At 54.5% G+C, this 10,324-nt stretch overlaps 1 pseudogene; it reads left to right on the top strand.

Moving 5' to 3' along the window:
- The first annotated feature begins 5,431 nt into the window (after positions 1–5,431).
- LOC107133532 lies at positions 5,432–10,099 on the top strand (annotated as a pseudogene).
- Positions 10,100–10,324: the final 225 nt, after the last annotated feature.

Below are 10,324 nucleotides of genomic sequence, written 5' to 3'. Positions count from 1 at the left end.
TTCAGAACTACAGTACTTAAGATTTATGAAGAACCCCGCCTTACCTGAGATAAGGCTCTATGTCCCATCTCACTACATATGAAAGTGACTATGGAAGAAGTAGGCCAGATTTCAGTACATTTAAAGTTGTGTCCAAAAGTTGTTTTTTTTGCCAAGATTACTAGGATCTCAAACAGGAGATTATAATGTATAACTCTGCCAAAATTCAAGGTAGCTATTACATAAACTAAAAATGTTTTTACCCTAGTTAATTTTATTTTGTAGTTTTCTTATAAATGATCTAAAAATTGCCTGTTAATGTTTTGCAGAGGTACTGATTTAAGAACACACAACCTGGATTAATTTAAGATAAGGAGTTATCACCTACAGGATAGAGAGATAGACATTAAAGCCCAGTACTCTTAATATAAGGCTGTTGAAATTTATTTGCTGGATGTTTAAGATTAAGTTTTAAAATTAAAGTTAAATTAAAAGGGCCAAGAAAACCGATATTTGGCTCTTGCCCTCTGAGTCAGTCTGAATCAGGGAATAGGGGACTTCTCCAAAGAGCTTTGCAACTCTGGGCCACATAACCTCCCGATCAGGGAGATTAATGAGACAGCTGGAGGACAAAAAGCCAATCAGTGCATTTGCTATGAAGAGGAGGGTCATCAGAGAAGGGAGACATCCCTGATGCTTCCGAGGGAAGCCACATGGTCAAGCAAGGCCTGGACCCATCCTAGCGCAAATGGCACTAGCGAAACTGAGAAGCTGCTGTAAAGTTCCCCCAGGACTCCCAAGGAAACTCAGCTGACTGTTAACAATAGATAGAAACAAAAGTCAGTTTGACTTGCTTCATCTTAAACACTTAGCAAAGACAGTCAAAGCCAAAACACTGCTTTTCCTGGGCATTTTAAATGATAATAATAGTTAAATGTAACTTCCAAGAATAAGTAAACTGGAGGCTGCAAAAGAGATTCTCAGACAGGAATGCCTGATAACTATCAAAAGGGACTGCCAGAGTAGTTTTTAGTTTAAGGCCTTTATTTCTAACCTACACAGGTAGGCTTAGTGTTTGCTAGTATGGTTATCCAGCCCTAAGTAATAGAATTAAAGATTTCTCTATTAGACACAGAGGTCATATTAATAAAAGGATTTTGCAAGATCAGATGACATTAAATTATTAAACTGTGTCTTAAGGGGAAGGACATCTGTAACCCTAAAAGTTAAATGTTATGTTTACAGTCCTGGTAACTGAAGATGTTAAAGCCTGGTGAGGGAACTTATGTACAGTGACATGCTCCAGCTGCTACAACACTTATTCAGTACTCATGGTTTTTGTTTCCCTCATAAAAGCACCCATCCCCAGATGACAACCTGTTTTTCCCCAGCCAGACCTCAAATGGAACTGACTTCTAAAAGGGAACTCATGTCCCCCATGTCGTCGGGGAGAACGCATATACACCAAGTTACAGTCAGCTGGATGCCAAGGCACTGTCGCCCATACAGGTCCACTATCATCATCTGAAGATGGAAGACCGTGCTGCCAACATTTAAAAGGATGTTCTACCCTTCTCTCAGGCTTATTTCTTAAGTTTACATCCCCACAGATCTCTCTTTCTTATATAAAAGTATAAGTAACAGCTCTGACCAACCATCTTCTGCCCTTGCCATAAGGGTTCGCTCCTCCATGGGCCCCTCTGCTTGGGGGAGGACGCACCCATGGAGTGAGGACGTTAGGCCATAATAACGGAGGGTGCAGGAAGGACTGCAGGAGGATGGATCCACGGATCCCAAAACCCAAGACCTCTGAGTGACACGATCTGGTGCATGGCGGTTGGCATGCTCCTCCCTCAAAGCCGTCTCCTCCAAAAACATGCCAAGGCCACCACGAAATCTCCTAGTGAAGACGCTCGCTCTGATCAGGAGATATTCTAAGGCCTCCTAGAGGAACAGAGCCTCTATCACCCCCTAAAAACATGGCCGGTAAGGTATGGTCAGATATTTTATATAAGAAAGGGGGAGGCCTCCAACTTGGCAATCCTCCTGCCTCAGCCTCCGAGTCCCTGGGATGACAGATGTGCACTGCTGTGCCTGGCCTCTCAGGTCTCTTCCGGAAAGGTGCCTTCCCTTGGGGTCAGGAGGAACTGGAACATGCATCAGGGTTGTCTGAGTCCCCCTTTGTCTGGTTTGGTTTGGTTTTAGCTGAACTCCAGCATTTTTTAAAGTCTGCAGAAGGAGCGAGTGGAGGCCAGTGACATCATCTACATGGAGGCCAACATCAGGGCTGTGAAAGTATGCTCCCCAGGGACAGTGTTACACATGAGGGTCTGCCAGGGGGACAACCGGGTAACTAGGGCGTCACTTTGCTCAGTGGTGGTGGGTGGGGGAAGGTCAGCAGCTGCCCCTTTACCTAAGTCACCTTGGCTTTTCTCTGTCTTCCTCTCCTCATGACTTAAGCAGGCAGAGTGTGCAAGACGCAAACCCTGTGGGGGACAGGGACCAGACAGCCTTTGTCCCTTCCCGCTGCACCAGGCAGCATCTTCCATTTTCCTTTATCTCCCTGGTGTCCCTCCCTGAGTCCTAAACCTGGGGACTGCACCAGGTGCCTCTTCCTCTATCTGCTGCTGCGTCCCACGGTGGCTGCACCTCCCTGGTTCATGAATGAGCCTCAGGCCTCGTGTCACCCATAAATCACCACCTAGAAGAGCCTGGGCCCCTGGCTCCAGTAAGTCCCCTGGATGCTCCTTTATCAGGAGTGAAAAGAAAGGGGAGAGAATCTTCCAGAAAGTCTCAGGTGTTGCCCGGGCGGGTCTGGGAGCCCAGCGTGGCACCAGGCAGCGGGGCGAAGGTGGAGGGTGCCGCTGGGGGCCCTCGGTGGGCAGCAGGGCCCTTTCTGTCACTGAGCTCTGTGTGGTCCCGGTGCTCCGTGGTCTGCTGGCAGAGGCAGGTCAGGTGCGACTTCTAGGCCATGGAGTTCGCCCTGGTGGCCAAGGAGGACATGCCCTGCCCAAAGGCGACATGCACAAGAAGAAGTAGGTCATCTAGGATGGGATGTTGCATGACCTGGACGTGGCCCACTCCAGGCACCAGGGACAGGCCCTGCTGGTCCAGCGCATGCCCAAGGCCCTGGGAACCAGTGGTCAGGGCCGTGCTGTCCTCCTGGAGGCCCTCTGGGAGGCTCAACAATGAGCACAACATGAGCTTCGGCCCCTTTATCCCAATGTCCAGATGCCTCACCGCTGATCTCTGGGCATTGTCTGCCCCTGACCACCTGCCAGCCTGCTGGGGGCTGCTCTCTACCCTGGGCTGGGGGTTCCTGGTGGGAGCCTTCACAGGGCTTCAGACAGCCTCAAGGAGGCTCTGGCCTCTGAAGAGCCTGAGCCCCGAGTCCTCCAGCTCCCAGCTGGTGCTTCTCTGGGCCTCGCTGGACAGAGAGTCAGCTTTACTCTTCATCTAAAAGGGGGCCTCCTCCTCCCCACCAGGAACGGGCTTTCTGCTGGGAATCTGCTTTTTGTCCCTTGGAGCTTTGCCCAGGAGAGCCCAGAGACTCTTGGGATTGGAGTTTCTTCCTACCTGGCCGGAGATTTTTTTTTTTTTTGGGTACTGAAGCTTAAACCCCAAGGGTGCTTCCCCATGGAGCCCCATCTGCAGCCCTTTTTATATTTTGTTTAGAGACATGGTCTTTCTGAGTTGCTCAGGACCTCACTAAGTTTCTGAGGCTGGCCTCCAACTTGCGGTCCTCCTGTCTCAGCCTTCCAAATTGCCAGGATTTTTAAAGACATATGCCACCATGCACGACTCTGCTTGATTCTTGCAGGTCAGGGGAAACCTCGAGGGGATCCCTCTGAGTTCAGGAGCCCCTCATCCTTCCCAGGCGAGCTGTGCTGGGCCTGTCCACCTCAGGCTTCCAAGTTGAGTGACATCAGGGACACGCAGGAGGCAGGACGATGGGCTTAGGTAGCTACCATAGAAAGTCCTCTCTCCTACAGGGGGGACAAGACATCCTGTCCATGATGGGCCAGTTGATGAAGCCACAGAAGACAGAGATCACTGGGAGGATGCGTGGCAAAGCCTGGGCCCGGAGCCAAGTTGAGGCCCTGCCTGTGATGTGCTCCTGGCTCGGAGCGCCCCCCACTGCATGGCGCTGAGTCTTCTCTCCCTTTAGAAGCTGTGGCCACACTGTGTGCTCTGGCCCTGCTGAGGTCAGCATCTGCTTCCTTTGAGGTCCCAGAAAGGTGCCCACTTTGACACCAGGCAGTGGGTCTCCCTTGCTCCTTTGTGGACTTTTTTTTTTTTGATGCCGTGATTGAACTCGGGGGCCCTCGACCACTGAGCCCCATCCCAGCACTTTTATTTTTTATTTAGAGACAGGACCTGGCTGAGTTGCTTATGCCCTTGCTAGGTTGCTAAGGCTGGCCTCCAAATTCTGATCCTCCTGCCTCAGTCTCCCCGGCTGCTGGGATGACAGGCATGTGCCATCGCGCCCGGCTCTTCCCCAATTTTATGTCCTTCTCGGGCCCATTGCCACTTTACTCCCTGAAAACGTACGTTCAACATGAATCCACTGTTGCCCTGAGGCTTCGCAGCAGCCTAAGCTCCTCCATGAGTGGCCAAGAGCAGATCCGTCTCTGAACTCGGTTTTGACAGCCCCGTGTCATGGCTCTGGGCGAGGTCAGGCCTCAGATTCTGGTTCTTGGGAACAGCTCCATCCTGATGACAGGGGTCGCTGGTTTGGAAGATGAGGACTGGGACCTGAGGTGGGTTTGCTGTTCTGCAGAGGCTGGTGGTTCTGGGGTCGAGGCTGGGCCTGCTCTGACCCTCCTTGCTCAGGTTTCCTGGGGAGAGGATTCTAACTGCACTTGATGGAAAGTTCATGAACTTGAGCAATGTCACACAGGGCCCCCAAAAGAGCTCCTTGACTGAGTGCAGCAGAGGAGAATCTGCACATGAAAACACATCTCCCTGGGGCTCCCAAGTGGGGTGTCTCGGCATCAGGCTCAGGGCTCTATGGGGCGACTCCTGGACACTGCGCCCTACACAGATCCATGAAAGGCTTTTTGTGGCAGTTTGGGGAGATGATGCCTGTTTTCTTTTTTTTTAGATGAGGGTACAGGGATTCAACTCAGGGGTTCTTGACCCATGAGCCCCGTCCCCAGCCCTATTCTGTATTTTATTCAGAGACAGGGCCTCAACTGAGTTGCTCAGGGCCTTACTAAGTTGCTGAGGCTGGCCTCCAATTTGCGATCCTCCTGCCTCAACCTCCCAGGCTGCTGGGGTTATAGGCGTGTGCCACCACACCTGGCATGATTCTTATTTTCAAATGATGACACCAAACCTGGAATGGGTCCAGTACCCAGCCTGGGGTCAGTCAGCCAGTAGGAGAACCAGGCTGCAGGGTTGGGTCTTGAGGGAATGAAGTGTGGAGAAGAGAGCAGGTGACATTTCCCCCATGGGCTGGGACCCTGTCCAAGGCGAGGTCAACAAGGTGGTGAACAAGTACATCGACCAGGGTGTGGCTGAGCTGGTCCCCAGTGTGCTGTACATGGACGAGGTGCACATGCTGGACATTGAGGGCTTCACCTCCCTGCACCGAGCTCTGGAATCTTCCATCGCCCCCATCGTGATTTTTGCCTCCAACTGAGGCCACTGTGTTATCAGGTGGGTGCTGCCGGCTGTCCCTGCTCCCCGGGTCTGTCCCCACCCATGATGTCACAAGTCAGGATGGGATGAAGGGAGTGCATGTTGCCCCTGGGAGGAGACAGCAGGGGGACTGAAGGCTGCAGCTGCCTTGTCCCTGATGGGCGGGGTTTCTGCGGGCCTCTGAGGCTCGACATTCCTGTGGGGAGCAAAGGCCTGAGGAGGTGGGGCCGCTCTGGTGACCTGAGTGTCAGCTCCCTCACATTGGCTCCCAGAGGCCAGCAGAGCCCACTTCATCTTTAATGAAGACACTAAATGACATTGCACCTTGTCCCTTGTCATAGGTGGGAAAACAGGTTTGTCTCTGAATTTGTTGTTCTTAGCTCCCCGTGACAGCAGCATGCATCCTGCCATGTCACCTACACAGGGTATGATTTTCATTCCTGTGGCTGGCCCTGCTGTGGGGTGTCCCTGGTTGTGTTCCTATGTGTACATGGGAAATTCATTCCCCTGTCTCTCCCAGTCCCTCCCCTCCCTTCCCTTTGTCTCATCCAATGAAATTCTCTTCTCTTCTCCCCTATTGTGAGTCAGCGTCTGCATGTCAGAGAGGACACTCAGCCTTTGGTTTTTGGAATTGGCTTATTTACTCAGCACGATCCTCTCCAGCTCCATCCATTGACCTTCAAATGCCATCATTTCATTCTTCTTTATGGCTGAGTAATATTCCACTGTGTATAGGGACCACAGTTTCTTCATCTGTCCATCTGCTGAGGGGCACCTAGGCTGGTTCTGTAGCTTGGCTACTGTGAGTTGAGCTTCTCGAAACACTGAGGAGAATGCAGGTCTCTCTAGGAACAAAACCAGTAAGGACAGTAAGACCTTCCTGGAGACACAGTAGGGCTTCTGGCCCCTGCCTGGCCTCATCCTGCCTTTGAATATAGCAGCTCCAGGCTGTGGGGACAGGGGGTCTGGTGCAGGATGGCTTGGACACATCTTTAGCACAGTGGCCCTGCTATCTGCGCCACAGCTGGGGGACATTCCTCCCTGGGCCCCTGCGTAGGAGTCCTCCCTGCCTCCCCTCAGGCCCAGCGGCTGCTGTGGGCAGGTCGCGCCCTCAGGGTTTCCTGTCTTCCTGGCTCAACAGGAGCTGGGCCTGGGCCTGCTCAGCGCAGGTGGCAGGAGGGCCTCTTCCACCCCAGCAGCTGAGGGCCATGGGGATGAGTCCCCGAGAATGCATGCTGGGGTAGGAATTAGAAAAGAACCCTGTGGTCCAAGTGTCTCAGGATGGCTAGAGCCAGAAGTGACCCCCCCATTTGCCTAGACTGGCTGCTGAGTGACAGACAGTGGGAAATTCAGTGGCTCTTGATGGAGAAGCCCCATCTCAGGAGCTAGGGACCACAGCACCAGGCCACCCACGGGTCCCTGCCACTGGCTGCTCCCTTGCCCTTGGGATCTTAGCAAGTGACCCAGGCTCATGGGTAGCATTGTGTGGTCCCCTCAAGTCCCCTGACATGACTGAACAAGATCAGGGCAAAAGTGCCTTCTGCAGACTTGGGGGCAGCTGGTGTCAGCCTGGACAGCTGCTGGGGGAGCTCAGGGCACCCTGGGTGGCATTGGGGCCAGGGGCTCTGCAGCCACCACCTGATACTGTACAAGTCCCCTCGCTGGGTCCCCTCACTGGGTCCCCCTTACTGAGTCCCCTCACTGGGTCCCCTAATTTGGTCCCACCTGGCTGTCCGAGGGCTACAAATGGATACATGGCACCTCCTGCTGGGGAGCCCTGCTCACAGTACCCCCCAGGGTCCCTGGCCTAGCCAGCAGGTGTCTTCAGAGGGTGCTGTTCTGTCCACTCTGAGCCCCAGAGAAAGCTCCACGGGAAGGTGGCTCTGACCCGAGAACCTGCCTGTGGGGATGGAGCCACGTGGTCTCCAGAACAGGACTCTGGTGCCTAGTCCCAGGGTAGTGGTTGAGCAGCACTGAGGGACATGGCCCTGCCCCCTGAGCCCAGGAGCAGGGGCTGTGACCTGGTGTCCAGGGAGCGTGCAGCCCAGAGGCAGGCTGGGCTGTGACCAAGGCTGGACTGAGCCAGGAGCCAGGGCTCTGGGCAAGATGGGGTTGGGGCCGGGGCTGAGGAGTATCTTGGACATGGGCACACTGTGGGCGACTCCTGACCTGCTGCCCACAGGCTGCTCCCAAGGGGACCTTCCAGCTCCCTGCCCCGCAGACCCACGTCTGACCCCGGGGGCTCATGAGGGACAGGGGGAGAAGGGACAGTGTTGGCTGAGGGCTTCTTCTCCTGGCTTCCCACATTGGCCCTCAGGGGCAGTGGGACATCTTGACATGCTGAGAACCCGTTGGACAGTCCTGACTCGGGGACCTGCCCAGGCCAGAGCCAGCAAGTGTCCACCCCAGCAAGTGTCCACCCCAGCAGCACCTGGCTTCAAGGCCCACCCCCTCCCACTGCATTTAGAGACAGAGACTCACTGAGCTGCTTATTTTGCACCTTGCTTTTGCTGAGGCTGGCCTCCAGCTACAATCCTCCTGCCTCAGCCTCCCAAGCTGCTGAGATGATAGGCGTGGGCCTCTGCAGCATCCAGTCTTTTTAAAAAGTCTTAGGTGGAGAGTCTGGATGGTGGCCTTGGCCTCCTCATTTCCTTCTGTGTGGGGCGAAGGAGGGAGCCCAGCGCCTCCCGTGCCAGGCCAGCTCCAGGCCATAGGCATCAGGCTGTGTGCAGTGGTGTGGCCTGGTCCCAGTGGGAGCCTGTGGACTGGTCCCAGGTGGGGCTTTGAACAGCCCTCTGGAGATGCAGCTACTACACCCTGGAAAACTCCAGTGGCGCTTACTGTGTCCACAAAATCACAAAACTGCCACCACAGTCAGTTTTAGAATGGTGCCGCCCCCGTCCCTGTAAGCCGTCCACAGCCCCTCTGCTGCTGCGTCCTGTCCATCACCCCGACCTCTGGCAGTGGGGGGCTGCTTTCTGTCCCTTAGCCTTCTGTGGCTGTGTGTGGGGAGTGACTGATGGGCTTCACCCCTGTCCTCCAGGCCCTTGAACCCCCTGTGGCTGAGGAGCGCCCACCGTGTGGGGCCTTCACCAGCTCATGGATCTGTGCCTGGGGCCCGGTCACTGTGGATCATGTTTTTTCTCCCCTGAAGGATCGTTAGGATCCGAGCCCAGATGGGGGGATCCACATCAGTGAGGAGGCGCTCACCCACCTGGGGGAGATCGGCACCAAGGCCACTCTGAGGTGAGGCGGTGGCCTCCTGGGCCCAGTGCAGGCTGCCCAGGGCTCAGGCTGTCTCTGCGCTTCAAGGTGTAACAAGTCTCAGGACACGGTGGCTTAGACTGCTGAGCATCTGTGGTGGCTTGGGAAAGTTAGATTGATGAGAGAGGTCCCCCCTGTCCTGTAGCTGACACTCCCTCTCCAGGAGGTCACTAACTCTGTCACCGTCCTCTGGGACAGGAGATGGACAGAATCAGAGCCTGGGCTCCGTGGGGGCCTCGCCAGCCCAGCCCCTCCTCTGGCCCCTGGCTTCTGTCCACATGCATGAGGAGAGTGGGCTCTCCAGACCAGGAAGAGTGTCCCCAATAGTCCGCAAGGCCCTGTGACCCATTTCCTCACCCCCACATGTCCCTGGGGTCTGGCTGAGCCTACAGCTGAAGCCGCCTTGGCTGGGTGGTGGCTTCACTGACTTTTAACCTCTCTGAGCTGGAGACACAAGGGGTCTTGATTTTGTTGATTTATTGTGACATTGGGCTGAGGAGCAAATCCAGGGCCTCAAAAGTGCTAGGCAGGCTCCCTACCACTGAGCCCTGTCCCCAGCCCTCTTTTGCATTTTATTTAGATATAGGATTTGCTGAGTTGCTGAGGACCTCACTAAGTTGCTGAGGCTGGCCTCCAACTTGCCATCCTTCTGCCTCAGCCTCCAGAGCCCTTGGGAAGCCACTGTGCCTGGCTTGAGGAATTTCTAGACTAGGGTGAAGATGTGAGGACCAGAACTTATGTCACACTAGTGTACTCCCTGAAGGGGCTGTGACTGTGATGTTCCCAGTCATGGAAGCTCTGTCCTTTGCTGGCTCCACAACAACCAGCCAGAGCCTGGAGGGGGCCCAGCTGGCACAGTCCTGCCACCCGTGGACCTGGGGGGGGACTCCCTCTGGGCCCGGCTGGACTCCTGGCCCAGCTGTCCACTGCAGGTCCTTGGTGCAGCTGCTGACTCCAGCCAACCTGCTGGCCAAGATCAACGGGAAGGACAGCATCGAGCAAGAGCCCATGGAGGAGACCAGTGAGCTGTTCACAATGCCAAATCCTCAGCTAAGATCCTGGCTGACCAGCAGGACAAGTCCATGAAGGGCCCCGGGTGGCACTCCATGGAGACTGCATCCCCATGAACGCAGCGTGCACAGTCTGGGCTGGGCCTCCCCTCTCTTGTGAGCTCTGCGGTGTGGTCAGTTCTGTTTGAAGAGCTTTTTTTGTTTTAAATTATAACTTTTGGGATTGCTTTGGTGGAATCCTCCCTCCCCTGAAGTGTTTTTAAATAAAATCCTAAGTGTTATTTGGATGACACCACCCCTACCCCCTCCAACTCCCTCCCTCCCTCCCTCTCTCCCTCTTTTAAACTTCTTTTTTAGGGGCAGGGAATAACTGGGATTAAACCCAAGGACATTTTTATTAAGAGACAGGGTCTCACTGAGTTGCTCAG

Source organism: Marmota marmota, unplaced genomic scaffold, assembly GCF_001458135.2.
Source record: "Marmota marmota marmota unplaced genomic scaffold, marMar, whole genome shotgun sequence".
NCBI classification, from domain to species: Eukaryota; Metazoa; Chordata; class Mammalia; order Rodentia; family Sciuridae; genus Marmota; species Marmota marmota.
The sequence above is the reverse complement of the archived record's forward strand: the minus strand, read 5'-3'. Positions and strand labels throughout refer to the sequence as shown.